Raw genomic sequence first — 15,141 nt, 5'->3', positions numbered from 1 at the left:
GGAAGTAAAACTCACAGTAAAGAGCAAGGGATGAATAACTATCCAATAAAGCAGGAAGTGAGAAGTGATAACTAAACATGGAAATGCAGACACACAAAAAATGGAACAAGAAACACTGAGAGAAAAACTAAACTCTAATACAACCCAGAACTAAGAAGTAGACTAAAAACACTTAAGAAAAGTACAATTATAAAACATAAACACTAAAAACACACAAATGAAGAACCAAACACAATATTTAAATGAAAACTTTACAAATGACATGACTGCTAAAAGACTTAAAAACCCTAGGTCAAACAGCTCAAGGCCATGACAAAGATAGACTAACAATCACAAAATTAGGGAAGCATTTCCAACTAATGAAGAAGCCAAAATTTTTACTGGCTCATGTAATGAGAGAGAAGAGTCTGATGGTGCACAACATTGTGGGGATGAAGACTTTGAAGATCCATCTTCTAGTAGCTCATCGGTCCCCAAATCTTATACTGAGTCCTTTAACCGGTACAAGATTTGGATCTATCAAAGAAAGTGTCTGATTTTGTGGGTCTGGCCTCAGTCAGAAAATCTCCTGGCTCCAGGAAGTTCAGACCTGACGTGTCTACAATGAGTCATCTAGATGTAAAGGATGTTGTCTCTCTGACTATGTTCTCCTCTGTTTTCTCTTTAGAGTACCAGCTGGAGATGGTGGAGGTGACACAGGGGAAGGAGTTTATCCTGCTGCCCTTTAAAATCAAAGAAGGCTTCACCCAGGATGTCAAAGTGGAGTGGAAACACAAAAACAAGATGGTCCATGAGTATCAGATTGGTAAAGACCAGTGTCACTTAAAGGGCCAAGATCAGAAACAGCGCACTGAGATGAAGAAAGACCCACTGAACACTAAAGACCTCAGTCTGACCCTGAAAGACCTCCACCTCACTGACAGTGGAGTCTACACCTGCACCATCTACAACAAGGATGGACACATGCTGCTACGGAAATCAGTGACTCTCAGTGTCAGAGGTGAGTGTTACAGCTGTTTGTCCACCGTCCAAAATAGGTATAGATTTATAAGTAATGTAGCCAAGTACAGGATAGGGTAGGGGAAGTTAAAGTAAGATGAAGAGAATGGGCCAATAGCTGGATTCGTAGGAGGGATAAAGTGAGTTGCGTGGAGAAGAATGACTGGAGCCACTGGTAAAGTTGCTTTGAATTGTATTGAACTATTTAGAAACAAGTTAACAGCACTTCATAAACAGGAATGAAAACATAAAATAAAATACAGTGACAGCAATAATAATAATAACCAGAATCCTATCTGAGCTCAGATATGTCAGTCTTGCCGGCTTAATAGTCAGTGTTCAGTCAAGTCAAATCCAATAGGTCAAAAGTCTGTGATTGGTGCGATTTCGTCCTACCGCACTGTTGCAATTGTTCGTGGGAGAAGAGCAACCTGCCCTTCTGGGCCAACTCAAAATGGCTGTGGTTCGGTTCAAAGGGAAAGGCTCGCCATCTTCCTCGTCAGGAAGAAATCCAGGTCTCACGATCCCACAAAAAAAAAACCTAGCCTGTAAACAACAGGGCTATTACCAATTCAATTCACACTCTAATGGTATATATGGCCATATGTAAATAATGTAAGTGTTATAACAAAACAAGCACAAAACATTAATCCTAATTTCTAACTATAGTCTATACAGTGCATCTTAATCATGAATGCAATCTTTAAATCACAATCAGCTTATTCTATCATCAAGGTGCACATTTGTATCAGAAATCATAAATAAACCATGAACTATGGTAGATCATTTTTTATAGTACTGCCCCTTTAACTGAATTACAGGAGCATTGCTTTGCACTGCATAGCAATGAAGCAATATGTTACTTACACTCAATGTACAGAATAAAATTACCAAAAAAATGTACAAAAGCCCACAGGCTGTAGTTTTACAGTATGTGGTAAGGCATTGGCACAATAAGAATATGCAGGGACATCTATACATTGCCACTCGAGCATCAAATGTAACAAAAAATAAAATAGATTCATGACCTTTAAGATCAAGTTAACTTATCCAAACATCTTATCTGAGTGCATTTAATATTCAACAAGTAATACTAAACCATCATCAGCACACAAGCTGAGTGCTCAGAGTAGCTGAACTCCATGAGAAACCCCGTGTGTTCTCCCACAGTGAAAACGTGGTCAGCTACAGCTACAGCTATGAGCATTAGCTAGTTAGCTTTTCAATTAGCCTGATTCGCCCAGTCCCAGTTTAACTCACCAGCACGCTTCTAATGTTCAACTCTCAAAGAGGATCTTGTCCACTTCATCTGCACCCGTGCAGATCTACAACATTGAAATTGGGCCATTATATTCCCTGTTAACTTCTTGTTATCTTTTTAGCTTCAAGGTTAGCTTAACAGCTTCCGACTCACCGCAATGGTTTCAAAGTCCAAAATGTTCACAACAAATCAGGTCCAGTTCTCCAAGGTCCATGCAGATCCCCGGTATGGATATTTGCTCAATTTATCAAGTTTATGGTTATTTTCCAGCAACAAGCTTGGCGGTGAAAATCAGCCATGGTCTCGTGCACCTCCGTCTCTCTCTGTGTCTGAGCACAAGTGACGGTACAAAGCAGGGGAAGGCGGGGCTTGTTACCTCCTAACCAGTAGGGGGTGTTAAATATACTCTTTGGGGTTTTATTTTTATATTTATATTATTTATCCTTTATTATTGATTTACTTTATCTCAACTCTGTGATTAGCAGAGTAATGATAAATCCCAATTAACAATAACATGTTGTAGTGCATTACTGAGTCGTGTAAACTCACTGGGTTACATCCTCCCCTCTTAAATCTCATGCACGTCCCCGTGCATGGCTCTGGTGGAATAGGCAACATCATTAGCAAGGGAGTCGATGAAAGCTTTGTTCAATCCTTGAAAGAGTGATTTAACCACCGTTACTAGTGGGTTACCTAGCTGAGGGTAAGTGAGTCTTTGGGACGGTTGGCGAATTCTTTCAGATCTTCTGATCTGTGTTTCTGTTTGCAAGGTTTCAGGTTCTTCATCATTTTCAACTTGTCTTTTAGGTGAAAGTTGATGAGTTGAGTTCTCTGACAATGGTGAATCTGACAAACTGGTCAACAAAACATTTTTGTCTTTTCGAGTGTCTGTTTCAGATTCACTTGGTGTGTTGTTTTGTAGGCTTGTGTCACTTTCGCTTCGTGGTAAGTTTGCTTCACTTTCACGTTCTGTCGGAGGTAGGTCTGTTTCACTGTCCATTCGAGGTAAGTTGGTGTCAGTTGAACTTCCAATTTCGCCTTCAGGTAAGTATGTTTCAGTTTCGTTCTCAGTTTCCTGCTCAGGTAAGTCTGTCATTTCCGGTAATGTGTTAGATTGTTCGTTATCATTTACAGGATCTTTGTTTTGTTTGAATCCTTGTGTTGGTGGTATGGCACATACTTGGTAAAAATGTTTGTCTTTCACTTGTGCAGGTTCAGGGTAATAAAACTCATCTTCCTCTTCCTCAAGTGTTTGGTCGGAGTCAACTTCCAAAGCTGAACTTTGTCTTGTGCGTGGTCTGTTAGTTTTTGTGACTTGTTCGGGTTCATGCTCTGTTGGTGAGAGAAATCCACAGGGAAGTAACAGATCTCTGTGGAGCGTTCTGTTGGGTCCATCTCCGTTTTCCGGTTTTACAGTATATACTGGTAAGTTTTCCATTTGTTTGGTAACAATATACACTGTTTGCTCCCATTTGTCCGCTAATTTGTGCTTCTCTCTCAGGCGGAGATTTCGAACCAAGACTCGGTCTCCTACATGTAGTGTGGATTCACGGATGATTTTGTCAAATCCTTTCTTGTTTTTATCTGCTACTTTCTGGGAGTTTTTGATGGCTATTTCGTAGCTCTGTTCGAGGTAGCTTTTCAACTGCCTGACGTATTGAGAGTGAGTCAAGTGTGGCTTGTTTGATTGTGGCAAACCAAAGGCAATATCAATGGGCAAGCGAGGCTGTCTACCAAACATTAACTCATAAGGAGAATAGCCTGTTACATCATTTTTTGTACAGTTATAAGCATGAGTAAGTGGTTTTACGAAGTCACGCCAGTGATGTTTCTCGGTGTCTTTCAAGGTGCCGAGCATACTGAGTAATGTGCGATTGTATCGCTCAACAGGGTTGCCACGAGGATGATAAGGACTTGTTCGGACTTTGCGGATACCGAGCAGAGAGCACAGTTCTTTGATTGTACGCAATTCAAAGTCTCTCCCTTGATCGCTATGAAGTCGCTCTGGAAAGCAATAATGAACTAGGAAGTTCTCCCATAAGTTCTTCGCAACGATGGTGGCTTTCTGGTCTTTGGTTGGAATGGACACAGCATACTTTGTAAAATGATCCGTGATCACTAGGACGTCTTTAGTGTTTTTACTGTCTGGTTCTATTGAGAGGAAGTCCATGCAGACTAGCTCCATGGGCCTGGAAGTTTTAATATTTACCAGAGGAGCAGCCTTATCTGGCAGGGCTTTTCTACGGACACATCTCTCGCAAGCTCTCACTTTCTTTTCGACATCAATTGCCATTTTTGGCCAGTAGAAACGTGACCGAATGAGTTCCAGTGTGCGTTCGACCCCTAAATGCCCCATGTTGTCATGAAGATTAAGCATAACTGTAGGGCGTAAGGAATCAGGAAGGACTAACTGCAACAAGGTCTCTGGCCCCAACTGGCGTTTCCGGTACAGCAAGTCATTTTGAAGGTCAAGACGTTTCCACTCCCTTAACAATAAGAGAACATCGCAAGACTCCGACTTAGTATTGGCTGGTGGACGTGAGTCAGCTGCCAGCAGCTTGATGACTTCACTAATGGCTGGATCTTTTCTTTGCAGGCTGACAAGATCAGTATGGGTGTATCTGGGTAAGGCTAGGAGATTGTTATCAATGCCTTCTTCTTTGAACATGTCTGGGATGGCAACTGCAGACATGGCAAGTGACTGGACTAGAGCACAAGAGGGTTCAGTCTGGTCCATGGCCATATGTCTTTGACAGGCTGCCATCACGGCATCAGATTGAAGTTGGAGCTCGACATCTTTGACTGAGGACAAGAGATGGGATCTGAACTTATCAATGCGCTGACATTCCCGGGTAAAAACTGGATCGTCTTCAGGTTTGGCATGTGGTTTCCTAGATAGTCCATCTGTTTCAAGATTTTGTCTCCCAGCTCTGTACTTAATGTCAAAGTTATAGGTGGACAATGCAGCCAACCAGCGATAACTTGTGGCATCAAGCTTTGCTGTGGTTAGAAGGTAAGTCAATGGATTATTGTCAGTGATGACTGTGAATGTGTTCCCACATAAATAGTCATGAAACTTGTCAGTTATGGCCCACTTTAAAGCTAAAAATTCTAACTTGTGGGCGGGGTATCTAGCTTCACTACGGGATAGACCACGACTTGCATAGGCTATAACCTGTGTGGTTCCATTCTGCACTTGATAAAGAGCTGCCCCAAGTCCGGTTGTACTGGCATCTGTGTGTACCAGATAAGGTAGCTTTGCATCGGCATACCCAAGGACTGGTGAGGTGGTGAGTTTTTCAATAATAGTTTGAAACGATTTCTGGCACTCTGGTCCCCAACGATCACCAAAGGGTTCTTTGGGTGCAGATACTTTGGATCACTGGGTGGGTTTTTACAATGCTTTCGTCTCAGAGGATAGGTTTGGGTATTTTTAATGTTTAATTATTTAATGTTTTTAAGGTTTGGGGTCTCGTCCAGGTTTTGAGTGCTTCAGTTTTTTCGGGGTCAGTCTTTACGCCGTCTCTAGATACAATGTGGCCTAGATAACGGACTGATGTTTGGAAGAAACGACATTTGTCGGGCGAGAGTTTGAGCCCATACTCTCTGAGTCGCTCAAGAACATGAATGAGTCGGGTCTCATGATCTTCAAGGGAACTGGAAAAGACTATCAAATCATCTAAAAAGACTAACACTTCTTTCAGATTGATGTCTTTCATACACTTTTCCATAAGCCTTTGGAAAGTGCTTGGGGCATTTGTTATTCCCTGGGGCATATTATTAAATTCGTAGAACCCGAAGGGGCACACGAAGGCTGTCTTCGGCTTATCTTCTTCACACATTTCGATTTGATAGTACCCTGACTTAAGGTCCATCACAGAGAACCACTGAGATCCTGCAAGAGCAGAAAATGACTCCTCTAAGTTTGGCAGGGCATAGGCATCGCGGATGGTCTGCAAGTTAAGCTTCCTAAAATCAATGCATAACCGCACATCACCATTTTTTTTGCGGACCACCACTATCGGTGATGAGAATGGAGATTCAGATTCTCTGATTATACCTGCATCTAAGAGGGCTTGTAAGTGCTTTTTAACTGCCTCGTAATCATGGGGATGAATCGGGCGAGATCTCTGTTTGAAGGGGGTTTCGTCTCTTAAGTTGATGTGATGTTTTATATGTGTGGCATGCCCAAAATCAAGATCATTGTGTGAGAAAACATCGGAGAAACTGTTTAGCTTTTTAGTTATCTTCTCTTTCCACTCTTCAGATAGTGGTGATTCACCAAAGTCGAAACTGAGAGGAAGCCTTGAGGTCTGCTACTGAGAGTTACACATTGCAGACACCTTTTGGTCACCTTTCTTAGGCTCAGGACATGGCATGACACAGTCAGGGGCAATTAACTCAGCAATTACACAGTTAGTGGGCAATGTAATGTCATGGTTAGTCTCGTTCCTCAGCAACACAGGAACTTTATAAGGTCCGTGCTTTGGCAGAGATATAAGGCAACAATCTACAAACACACTACCAGGTAGGGAGCCGGCAGTGGGCTGTTCAATAAGTACACACTGTTCAGGCTTAGCGTGGCTAGCATGTATAAAACCTTCCAATAGTAGCTTTTGATTTGCAGGAAGGACTTCTTGGGTTCTACTTCGAAGTTTTACCAAACCAATCTTGCCACTGTCAGTTTGTCTTTTTCTGGATGCTAATGTCTTTAGCACTTGTTGGTATCCATAAGGGAGTACCTTAAAGTCAGGTAAGGTGCTCTCACAAAGATGCTCATATAAGGGGTCAAGTGTATTTGTGCCAATTAGTAGAGGTGTGTCTGAGTTTGAGCGAATGTCAGGGACAACTAAGGCAAGAGTAGATAGTTCAAGCTCTGACTGATCGAGATCTTTGGGGAACATGATACTCGTCTCAATGTATCCCAAGTAGGGGACTGTCTGACCATTCGCACCTTCGACCTCTAAGAGATCACTGATGGGTTTTATAGGATGATCAGGTAAGTGTTCTTGATAGAAGGATTTGGCAATAGTGGTTACTTGAGAGCCTGAGTCGAGCAAGCAACTACATTCAACGCCATTGATAACAACTCTGGCTGTGCATTTTCTACCCACAAGTCTTTTGGGAAGTTTAGGCACTGAGTGAACATTAGCTGTTTCACATTGGGCCTTTGTTGTCTTTTTCTTAGTGGGACTTGGTTCAGATTTAGCACCCATCTGTCCCGCGACAGGGGCTCCTTCTAGTTTAAATTAAAGGACTCATCAACTAGTCTGGATATTTCCCATTCTCGCTGCTTTTGTCTGAGGGCATTCCTTTTAGCTGCTACTAATGCTGGGTTGGGATCATTACTACAGCTGGAAGCGATATGACCATCTTCTCCACACTTGAGACAGTATCCAGGTTTGGGTTTGGCTGACACTGCAGCGATTTGTGGTATCTGTTCCGGCTTGTCCTGTGTTTTGGTACTTGTGTTCTTTTTTGCTTCCTTTTGAGGTTTCTTTGATCTTTTCTCTGTCTTGTCAGCTCTGACCTGTGCGATTTGAGACCTGAGGTCAGCGATTTGCTTCTGGAGATCAGACGAATTGCTGTCCATTTCATGCTCATAATTGTTCCTACCTTGAGAGCATGTGGTTTGCATGTTAGAATGCACACCAGTCTTTTGGATCCCCAAATGTTGTTTCATGCGCGTTGCTTTACTTGCCTGTTTGTCCTCCTCGGTGCATAGTTGGAGAAGTAGCTCCGCAAAATGAGGTGGGTCATCTTTCTTTTGTTCAAGTTGAAGGTTTGCAATCAATGAGCTGTCCCAACACCCTCTGCAAAATTGTCTCAGGAGCTGTTTATTGATGTCACTAGAAGCAATTCCGTCTCTTTTTAAGACTAGGTTTAACACTGTGTGCAATCTTTGCAGGTAATGTGAGGGTTTTTCACCTCCATTTTGATTGGTATTTAAGAAACGGGCAAAGAGTTCGTCACCGTCCTCTACAGTTGCATAGGCAGAATCAAGATGTTCAAGGTAAGTTTTGGGGCTTGCTTTTGGCCCAAGAGCTTTCACCAGGTCCGCTGCAGGGGGTGAAAGACTTTCAACAATCTTTCGCACAACTTGAGTTTCGGTGAGCGAGGGATCAGTCAAGCAAAACTCTACGCTGCTGCGCCAAGTGCCATAGTCAGTTTCGAAAGGAGGATGTGGAACTCTCCCTGAAAAAGGTTTCAGTCTGTATTGTGAGTTTGGTGGGGGAACGACTTTGTCAGTGGTCGTGTGCGGAGGCGAGGAAGAGATGACCCACACGCAGGACTCTTGGTGCAGAATGAGGAGGTTTATTGGAAACGGAGACAAAAGATGACAGGGTGGCTGGCTGAACTTGATGGACTGGTAGACTAGCTGGCTTACTGAACTGAACACGCGACAGGAACAACATCACAGGAACATCAATGACACGACACTGGACTGGTTGAACTGAGGAACATAAATACACAGGCTGAGTGATGAGAGATTAGAAACTGGTGAGTACACAGCTGAACATAATGAACTAATGATAAACGGGAAGAGGACTGAACATAATGCACATGGACCAAGGCTAACACAATAAAACAGGAAGTGAAACAGACAGAATATAAACAGTGAACATGAACTAAGAATACTGGGTCAACGACCCAGAAACCCTGACAGTACCCCCCCCCTTCAAAGGCCGGCACCCGACGGCCAAAAGAACGAAAAACCAGAACAGGGAGGGCGGAGGGGGCCCAGGACGGAGGGACGGAGTCCAAAACAAAAACAGTTCAGGCGGGCGGCCACGTGGCCAGTGGCTGAGCTAAAACAGTTCAGGCGGGCGGCCACGTGGCCGGCGGTGACGCTGGAGCCGGTCCGGTGGGCGGCCGCGAGGAAGACGGCGGCGGCCACTGAGCCGGTCCGGTGGGCGGCCGCGAGGAAGACGGCGGCGGCCACTGAGAAGGTCCGGTGGGCGGCCGCGAGGAAGACGGCGGCGGCCACTGAGAAGGTCCGGTGGGCGGCCGCGAGGAAGACGGCGCCGACGTTGACGTCCAGAACGTGGCTTGGACGACGGTGTGGCAGAAGCTGGACCAGGCGATGGCATGGGAGCCGGCGGTGACGGAGCAACAGCTGCAGAGCCGGTAGGCGCGGAAGCCTCTGGCTGGAGACAGGCGGGGCCAGCGGGAGCGGAGGCCTCTGGCTGGAGACAGGCGGGGCCAGCGGGCGCGGAGGCCTCTGGCTGGAGACAGGCGGGGCCAGCGGGCGCGGAAACCCCTGGCTGAGGAGCGGGAGAGCTCACAGCTGGCTCTGGATGCTGTGGCTGCAGGTCCCGGAACTGGAGTGGGTGGTGAATGAGTGACTGGACCACAGGAGATTGGACTACAGACGGTGAGAGAACGGGTGACTGAACTACAGGATGCTGGATGGCAGACTGAACTGGCTGGACAGGCTGGAGGACGGACGACTGGATGACAGGCTGGAGGACGGGCGACTGGATGACAGGCTGGAGAGGACAAGACTGGAGGACAGGAGACTGAGCTACAGGGGCCTGAGGGACAGGAGACTGGGCTACAGGGGCCTGAGGGACAGGAGACTGGGCTACAGGGGCCTGAGGGACAGGAGACTGGGCTACAGGGGCCTGGAGGGCTGGAGCAGGCTGGACTGACTGGACCGGAGCAGGCTGGACTGACTGGACCGGAGCAGGCTGGACTGACTGGACTGGAGCAGGCTGGACTGACTGAGCTACAGGAGCAGCCTGAGCTACAGGTGACTGGACAGGAGCAGCCTGAGCTACAGGTGACTGGACAGGAGCAGCCTGAGCTACAGGTGACTGGACAGGCTGGACTGGAGGCTGAACAGCAGGCGTGTTAGCTGACTGGAGTGGCGGCTGAACAGCAGGTGAGGGAACTGACTGGAGTGGGGATGCTAAGGGTTGAACAGAGGTAGGCGAAGCTGATGACGGAGCTGAGGTTGGTGTGGCGGAAGGCTGAGCTATAGACTGAGCTAGTGAAGGGGACAAAACTGCAGCCTGGGCTAATAAAGCTGGTGCCTGAGCAGGGGACACCTCAGCTAGCCTAACCAGTGATAGTGCGAGGGCGTAAAAAGCTGGATCAGGAGGTGGATGAAGAGGTGAAGTAGCAGGTGGACCGGTTAGCTCTTCCAAGCCTCTAGGGAGGTCAGGCTGGGTTCTGGCTGCCCTCAGCCTGGGAGCTGGCACAGGTGTGGGTGTAGGCTGACTGATAGGAGTGGAAATAGTGACTGGGTGAATGAGACTGACAGGTCTAGGTGACTGGGTATTCTTAACAGTGGCCGGAGCTGATGAAACTGGAACAGGCTGACAGGTGGACGAAGGAGCAGACTCAGATGAAACAGTGCTAGAGTGACCCGGCCTAGGGTTTGCATACACAGGGACTGTAACAGAGTTATCAAAGATTGCTCTGGTCATTCTGCCATCACCATTTACAGTCTTTAGTTGAACAGTCTTCGGGGGTGTTGAAGTGCGGGTATTGTCCTTAATGGCTCCCAGCTCAGAGGGAGCAGAGCAGAAAAGTTCTTCCCAGGCCACATCGTCCTCTAGGAGGGAAACTCCCCATGAATCAGTAGTGAGTCCATTGTGCGTTTTAGGTGAATAATTAGATGAAGGGTGTGGAAAACAGTCACTGGAACTCACAGCCGGGAGCTGCTCAAAATGGCCAATATTATGGCGGCGTGTGCGCCGCTTTCTCCGGGAAGAGGAAGCGGCCGGGGTAAACAGATGAGCCTCTGGCGCGGTAGCCTCCGTCGAGCCGAGATGGGAGGCGTAGCCGCTGTGCCGTGGCGAGGTTGGAGGTCCGGCGAATGAGACGGCGGGTGTGTTAGCGAGGAGCGGAGCGGCGAGAGAGGGAGCGGCCGAAGCGCGGCGTGAAGCGCCCACTCTCCGCGGCAAATGCTCCGGTGAAGGTGAGGCAGCAGGTGGGGGAACGCGGCGTCTCCGAGGCCCGCCCAGAGCCAGGCGAGTTCCCTCGAAGATGTGGTCTCGCTCCGCGAAGAGCCGCTGTTTCTCCGTCTAACTGGAGAGCGCTGCCTCCTGCCACTCAAAAAGGTCCGAGTCCGCTGGGTCAAAAGCGGGTCGTGTCATTCTGTCAGTGGTCGTGTGCGGAGGCGAGGAAGAGATGACCCACACGCAGGACTCTTGGTGCAGAATGAGGAGGTTTATTGGAAACGGAGACAAAAGATGACAGGGTGGCTGGCTGAACTTGATGGACTGGTAGACTAGCTGGCTTACTGAACTGAACACGCGACAGGAACAACATCACAGGAACATCAATGACACGACACTGGACTGGTTGAACTGAGGAACATAAATACACAGGCTGAGTGATGAGAGATTAGAAACTGGTGAGTACACAGCTGAACATAATGAACTAATGATAAACGGGAAGAGGACTGAACATAATGCACATGGACCAAGGCTAACACAATAAAACAGGAAGTGAAACAGACAGAATATAAACAGTGAACATGAACTAAGAATACTGGGTCAACGACCCAGAAACCCTGACAGACTTCACTGCTTTTAACAATGTGCTCTACAATAACTCGCTGCACTTCAGGTGTGCTTAAAAGGTTGGGGGGAATCTGAGGGGTTTGTTTCTCGGCCTCTGCAGGTGGGTGAGTATCATTCAAGGCACTTACATGGTCGCTATTAGGTGTTAAAGGGGGAGAAGGTAGGGCCTCATCACTGTGGGGCACTGGCTCTTGTTCAGTGGAAGGCTCAGCTGTGTGGACATCCCCTCCCAATGACTCCCCAATTTTGGCTAGTTCATCCATCAAAAGGTCTTTAAATGATCGGTTGCTTCGTGCCACCACATCTTTAAGCTGGAAAGTCTGCTCTTGATCTCAGTAAATGAACGGGGTTTCCTCATTCCCTGTACACAGACTGGCAGATGTTGATATGAGAAGATGACGTGGTGCTCTGTAGGAAAACAGAACAAGTCCACCATCAAAGCAGACTGTTTTCTCAGTTTGATATGTAGGACTCTATCATAGTCTAATGTTTATTAATTCCTATGAGGTGCCATAAGGGACATTATTACTGAAACGCTCTCACACACACTACTGAAATTTTACCTCTCACACACACAACTGAAACACTCTCACACACACTACTGAAACGCTCTCACACACACTACTGAAACGCTCTCACAGACACTACTGAAAACCTCTCACACACACTACTGAAACACTCTCACACACACAACTGAAACGCTCTCACACACACTACTGAAACGCTCTCACACACACTACTGAAATTTTAGCTCTCACACACACTACTGAAACGCTCTCACACACACTACTGAAACGCTCTCACACACACTACTGAAACTCTCTCAAACACACTACTGAAATACTCTCACACACACTACTCAAATTTTAGCTCTCACACACACTACTGAAACGCTCTCACACACACTACTGAAACGCTCTCAAACACACTACTGAAATGCTCTCACACACACTACTGAAACGCTCTCACACACACTACTGAAATGCTCTCACACACACTACTGAAATGCTCTCACACACACAACTGAAATTTTAGCTCTCACACACACTACTGAAATGCTCTCACACACACTACTGAATTTTTAGCTCTCACACACACTGCTGAAACGCTCTCACACACACTACTGAAACGCTCTCAAACACACTACTGAAACGCTCTCACACACACTACTGAATCACTCTCACACACACTACTGAAATGCTCTCACACACACTACTGAAACGCTCTCAAACACACTACTGAAACGCTCTCACACACACTACTGAAATTTTACCTCTCACACACACTACTGAAATGCTCTCACACACACTACTGAAATGCTCTCACACACACTACTGAAATGCACTCACGCACTCCACTGAAACCAGAGGCATTTCCGCTTAACAGGAAGTTGTTTCCTGACAAGGAAACTGATGGAAAAAGTGGTATTTTGCAAAACACTACAAGGATGTCTACTCAACAACCTGCTAGTACAGCGGTCCCCAACCTTTTTTGCGCCACGTACCATTTATGGCCGACAGTAATTTCACGGACCGGCCTTTAAGTTGTCTTGGATAAATACAATAAAATAAAACCAGTACCGCTTCCAAAAAAAGAAGATTTAATTATAACACACGGGAAAAGACCCAAGGAAACAGTGTTAACAATATAAACGATATTAAAAAAACCCCAAAAAGAAAACAAAAAACGATAAATACCCTGAAAACAATAAATTTCAAACTCAAGCCTCAACTCTTGTGACCCGGTACCAAATGAATCACAGACCGGTACTGGTCCAGGACCTGGGGGTTGGGGAAGGCTGTGCTTGTAGCTTAAGTGAAGCAGCCACATTACTTAACAATATTTTAGCATCCTTGAATCAAGGAATGGATTCAAGGTGCAAGAGGGAATTCGGCAAGTATGTCCTGTTTCCCCTAAGCTTTTTATATTGGCAACTCTGTTGTTAACACTATTAATCAAAAATTCTAACGACATACAAGGAATATCAATTTTTAATAAAGACTTCAAAATAAGTCAATTCGCAGATGATACATCTATTTTTTTAAAGAGAAATACGTGGTCGAGAAAACTAAATTTTCTCTAATGCTTCTCGTTTATCTCTCAGTATCAAAAAATGTGAACTACTCCTGATTCATATAAGCTCTGACTCTTCAATAGCTTTGGTTAGAGTTGAACCTAAAGTTAAATATATAGGGCTGATAATATCTAAAAAAAAACAATTAGCAGAGAAGACACTAATATTTCTAACTGTATCATGGAGATGAAGAAATCACTTAGCCAGTGGTTAACCAGAGACCTCGCTATTATTGGCAGAAACATCCTATCTAAAGCTGAAGGCATCTCCAAATTGATTTATCCTTGTCACTCTCTATATATCTCCTCTAAAAACATTAATAAGGCTAACACAGTTATTTTCAAATTTTTGTGGAGGAATAAAACCCATTACATTGAAACATCTCAGAAAAATATTGTCTAAACTGTTCTCAAAGAGAATATAACAAATTTTGTGAACTGGTCCCACTGCCTCTGCTTCATTTGATTAAAAATGTTATGATATACAATAAGTTCCCATCTGTGCTCCCAAATTTATTGCTAGGGCAATGTCAGCTGTTTGATAAAAATGCAATAATAGATTTATTAGTAGTTTCTTCAAAGACAAAATATTTCATAGTTACAACAGAATGGTTACATTGCATGGTTCTAATTGAGTTATTTCATATACTGGATAAAGCATACTGTAGCGGGCCAGGGCTGTTCGGGCTTTGTTCGGTTATTACAGTTATGTGTTTGTTGTCATGTTGTTATGGTCACGAGTGACGCGCTCTCTCGGCGACTGTGTTTCCGGTGAGAGAGCGCCTTTTTTTGTTGTTTTATGTTGTTGCCGCGCTGAGGAGGGAGGTAGCGGCAGTGTTCTGGGCCGCTTGTAAATAAACGGGTGCTCCCAAAGAAACCTTTGTCTCCTCCTTGACTGAGCTCGCCACAATACTAAAAATTTATGAAATAGGCTATTCTACCTAAAGTTGAAGAAACACACTTAAAGTAATAAACAAAATTAATCCTGTGGCAGAATTACTAAAAAAGAGATTTGGTTTTGAGGTGGATCAATGTTCTTTTTGTACTGATGAAAATGAAACCCTAGAACATCTTTTTTTCTATGCCCTATCACACAATGGATATGGTGCAACTTAAAAAAATTGGATTTCCCTAAATATTAATGATGTGCCACTATTTGAATTACATCATAAATTTTTTTATATGGATCATCTAGCATTGGGTGTCATCATCATACTTTTGAGTAAATATCATATCCATTGTGCTAAATGGAGGAACGCTAAGCCTTCTCTCCCT

General features: G+C 45.1%; 1 protein-coding gene and 1 pseudogene across 1 annotated transcript in view; one reads left to right on the top strand and one right to left on the bottom strand.

Annotated features, from left to right (window-relative positions):
• LOC135932508 (uncharacterized) overlaps positions 1–5,024 on the bottom strand; it is a 30,552-nt pseudogene extending 25,528 nt beyond the window's left edge.
• LOC134624375 (junctional adhesion molecule-like) overlaps positions 1–15,141 on the top strand; it is a 201,842-nt gene that overhangs the window by 82,856 nt on the left and 103,845 nt on the right. The gene's annotated exons all lie outside the window — the stretch shown is intronic.

This window comes from Pelmatolapia mariae, linkage group LG3_W (assembly GCF_036321145.2).
Source record: "Pelmatolapia mariae isolate MD_Pm_ZW linkage group LG3_W, Pm_UMD_F_2, whole genome shotgun sequence".
NCBI classification, from domain to species: Eukaryota; Metazoa; Chordata; class Actinopteri; order Cichliformes; family Cichlidae; genus Pelmatolapia; species Pelmatolapia mariae.
The sequence above is the reverse complement of the archived record's forward strand: the minus strand, read 5'-3'. Positions and strand labels throughout refer to the sequence as shown.